Below are 4,403 nucleotides of genomic sequence, written 5' to 3' on the forward strand. Positions count from 1 at the left end.
CATGTTAGGGAAGTTTTTGGCTATTATCTCTTGGAATATTTTTTCTATCCCATTCTCTCTCTCTTATCCTTCTGGCACCACTATAATACGGATGTTAGTGTGTTTAACGTTGTCCTAGAGTTCTCTGAGACTCTCTTCATTTCTTTTCAATCTTTTTCTATTTTCTGTTCCACATCCGTAATTCCCACTAATCTGTCCTCCACCTCACTTATTCCTTCTTCTGCCTCTTGTATTCTGCTGTTAGCTGCTTCTGGTGAATTTTTTTATTTCAGTTATTGTATTTTGCATCTCTTCTTGTTTAAGTTTTATAACTTGTATCTCTTTGGTCAGTGTTTCCTGTAAGTTATCCATCTTTGCTTAAGTTTATTTCCAATGTCTTGCATCATCTTCAGCATCAACAATCTAAAGTCTTTTTCCTGGAGGCTGAGAATCTCCTCATGGCTTAGCTGTTTTTCTGGGGTTTTTCCTTTCTCCCTCATCTGAGTTATAGTTCTCTGTCTTTTCATTTTTCTAGGTTTTTGGTGTGGTGACCTTTTTACAGATAATAGGTTTGTAGCCTCTCTCACTTCTGGTGTCTTCCCCCCCCCCCTGTGGCTGAAGCCAGTATGAGGGCTTGCTGAAGGCTTCCTGATGGGAGGGGCTGATGCCTGCCCACTGGTAGGTGGAGCTGATTCTAATCCCTCTGGTGGGTTGGGCTTAGTCTCTGGATGGGATTAGGGGAAGCTGTGTGCCTGAGGGGTCTTTAGGTAGCCTGTTTAGTGAGGGGCAGGGCTGTGATCCCACCTGGATTGTTGTTTGCCCTGGGGCTTCTCAGGCTGACTGATGGGTGGGGCCAGATTTTCCCAAAATGGCCACCTCCAGAGAAAGGCAGCTACTGAATATTCCTGAGAGCTTTGCCTTCAATATCCTTCCCTCACAACAAGCCACATTCACCCCTGTTTTCCCAGGATGTCCTCCAAGAACTGCGGTCAGGCTTGACCCAGATTCCTATGGAGACCTCACTCTGCCCTGGGATCCAGTGCACGTGAAAGTCCGTGTGTGCCTTTTAAGAATGGGGTCTCCGTTTTCCCCAGTCCTGTGGAGCTCCTGTGCACAAGCCCCACTGGCCTTCAATGCCAGATGCTCCAGGGGCTCTTTCTCCCAGTGCCAGTTACCCACACGTGAGGGTTTGTGTGGGGCTCAGAACTCTCACTCCTATAGGTGAGTCTCTGAGAACCAGTTAGTTTTCAGTCTGTGGAGCTTCCCACCCCAGAGGTATGGGGTTGTTTATATCATGAAATCACCCCTCCTACTTCTTGATGTGGCCTCCTCTTTTTCTTCTGGAGTAGGGTATCTTTTTTAAGGTTTCCAGTCCATTTGGGTGGAGATTGCTCAGCTTTTAGTTGTGAATTTTGTTGTTTTTAGGAGAGAAGTTGAGCTCCAGTCCTTCTATTCCGCCATCTTAATCCTCTAAATCTCATGCCACTTGCTTGTTAGGGGTGGAGGGACTAGCTCTCAGCATCACTCAGCATTACCAGTATAGCCAGACAACTCCTGAGCAATTACTAGGTCTAAGCAATGCACTAAAGACACCAACATGATTTCAGTTAATTTTCACAGCAGTCTTATGATGTCTGCATGTAACTGCTACGATCTCTATTTCTATCCATGTGGAAACTGAGGTTTCTCTGCTGTGGGTAGTGGAGCCTGGGCATGAACATAAGTAACCTAACTCCCGAACCTGAATATGGAACCACGTTGCCAGGTCAATGAAGTTGCATATATGTCTGTCTCTGTGTATGTTTAACTATGCAAATAGAATGTATCAGTTTAAAACATATATGTGGTGGAGATTCCGTGTAACTCATCGGGTAAAGAACCTGATATAGTGCCTTTTAGGATGCAGGTCCGATCCCTGACCTTGCTCAGTACATTAGGGTTCTGGTGTGGCCACAAGTTGTGGCTTGGATCCAGAGTTGCTCTGGCTGTGGTGAAGGCCTCAGCTGCAGCTCTGCTTTGACCTCCAGCCTGGAAACTACCATATGCAGCAAATGTGGAAACCAAGCAGGGCTATGTGGGGCTCCTGGGCACACAAGGCTTTCCGTGTCTCCCATTTCTTATGTTTAGGGAGTAAGCTTCAGCCTCTCTGACATTCGCTGAGCTCCAAAGGGCTGGTTCAAAGAGTTGCTAGGCAGGGAAGGGAGGGGATGCAGAGACCAGGGAGGAGCAGTCAAGAGACAAGAGTGCAGCCTTGGGGCAGGGTCCTGGTTCCTCTTCAAGGAATATGTATAACCATATCTTTGAGCCCTTCTGCAGAACTAAAACCTTCAAGAAATGGAAGATGTTCACTGCTTAATGGAGGCTTCTTCACTCTGGGAAGAAGGGGGACCACTGGAACCAGTCCTGGGGCAGCTAAACAATGCAAGCTGGCCTCTCCCCTGATCCCTATCTGGGGCCCTACTTTCCACTCCCCAAGGTATAAAACCACCTAATCTCTCCCAAGAGTGGCACAGTCTTTAAGACATTAGCCTGCTGTGGCTTCCTTTGCCTGGTAAACAATAATAGCTATCCTTTTCTGGAGTTCCCATGGTGGCTTGTTGGAAACGAATCAGACTAGTATCCATGAGGATGCATGTTTGATCCCTGGCCTTGCTCAGTAGGTTAAGGATCTGGCATTACCATGAGCTATGGAGTAGGTTGCAGATGTAGCTTGGATCCCACATTGCTGTGGCTGTGATGTAGGGCAGCAGCTATAGCTCTGATTCAACCCCTAGCCTGGGTAGCTACATAAGTTGTGGGTATGGCCCTAAAAAGACACACACACACACACACACGCACACGCACATGCACACGCATGCATGCATACACAGAGTTACCTTTTTCTCCTTCACTCCAAGCTCTGCCTCCATGTTTATATGCAGCACCAGTGGATAGATGTTGAGTTTTGGCAACAGCGTGGATATAAAAAAAAAAAATTAAGTGTGTGTTACAACCTTGTTAACTATTGCACTAAGTTGTACAGCAAATCTCCAGACCTTACTCATATAACTGAAACTTCACAGTGGTTGAATGTATGCCTATCTCTGTGGGTGTTTAATTATACAAACGGAATACATGCGTTTGAAACACGTATGTGATGGAATTCCCGTTGTGACTCAGCAGGTTAAGAACCTGACATCGTGTCTTTTAGGATACAGGTTTGACCCCTGCTCAGCTCAGTGGGTTAAGGATCTGGCATTGCTGCAGGTGTGGCTCGGATCCAGAGTTGCTGTTGCTGTGGTGTAGGCCTCAGCTGCAGCTCTGATTCCACCTCCAGCCTGGGAACTTCCATGTGCCACAGGGGTGGCACATATTTTTTTTCCCAAGTGCTTGATACAGTACTGTGAACTATCGGTGCTGAATTGTACAGCAAATCTCTAGACTTTACTCATCTTGCAGAACTGAAAGTTCATACTGGTTGTACAGCAACTCCCCATTTCCCCCCTCCCTGACCCCGGACAACCACCCCTTTACCCTCTGCTTCTATAAGTGTGACTTTGGGTGTATTTTTTTTTTTTTTTGGCTACCTCTGTGGCATGTGGAAAATCCAGGCCGGGACTTGGGTCTGGAGGCAGCTGGGGCAGCCCAGGTGGCTGGCGTGGACCAGTCCCTGCATGGGGCCAGGCATCCAGGCCGCATGGAGGAGCCGCGGGTGGGGGCCGTCTCCCAGAACAACTTCAGAACGAGTCTGTGGGAGCAGATGGTCCACTTCCATGTCACGCGGCTCATGGACTTGCTCTTCCTGTGGGTCAAGGCCACACGGAAGCTGAGCAACCTTGCCGTGGCCATGTGCACCTGCTATGAACCCGTCACTATGTCCACGTCCCTCCTCGGGACACATCGGACACGATGTCCACCGGCCTCACCCAGCACTTCGCCAGGAAGGCCAACAAACAGGTATTTGTCAGCTTTAACCTTCATGGCAGGACGGCGGCTTTGCAGCACTTGTGGAAAACAGGATTGAGGAGGAAATGGAGGCTTTTTCGGAGCTGTTCTAGCCAGGGTGGCAGCAAGGACCCTGGACTCCTGCATAGCAGATGTTGGTTGAATAAATACAGATGATCTTGCCGTGTCCTCAGGTGGTCACCAGAGGTCAGCATGCATCCTTGTTCAAATAGCAGAGTGGCGGCTCTGGGATTTACAGGTGAAAGAGAATGGGCCAGGTTGCCTTCCTGTGCTTTAGGAGCTGAAAGCTTTCTATTGGGTTATATGTATTTTACAAGTGATGATATGTAACTTACTTTAAGGATAGATAGATAGGTATTCAGTTCTAAGGACTCTTTAGAAGGAGCAAGCTTGGAGCTCCTGTCATGGCTCAGCATAAACAAACCCTGCTAGTATCCTTGAGGATGCGTGTTCCATCCCTGACCTCCCTCAGTGGGTTA

At 47.9% G+C, this 4,403-nt stretch overlaps 1 pseudogene across 1 annotated transcript; it reads left to right on the plus strand.

Annotated features, from left to right (window-relative positions):
• Nucleotides 1-511: 511 nt before the first annotated feature.
• On the plus strand, nucleotides 512-4,016 carry LOC110259251 (proteasome assembly chaperone 4 pseudogene; annotated as a pseudogene). Its single transcript, XR_014836945.1, has one exon. The product of XR_014836945.1 is annotated as a proteasome assembly chaperone 4 pseudogene (transcript).
• The last annotated feature ends 387 nt before the right edge of the window (nucleotides 4,017-4,403 follow it).

This window comes from Sus scrofa, chromosome 2 (genome assembly GCF_054392235.1).
Source record: "Sus scrofa isolate SSC_HxYL_T2T_F1_AM1 chromosome 2, Sscrofa_HxYL_maternal_Yorkshire_Landrace_v2.0, whole genome shotgun sequence".
Taxonomy (NCBI): Eukaryota; Metazoa; Chordata; class Mammalia; order Artiodactyla; family Suidae; genus Sus; species Sus scrofa.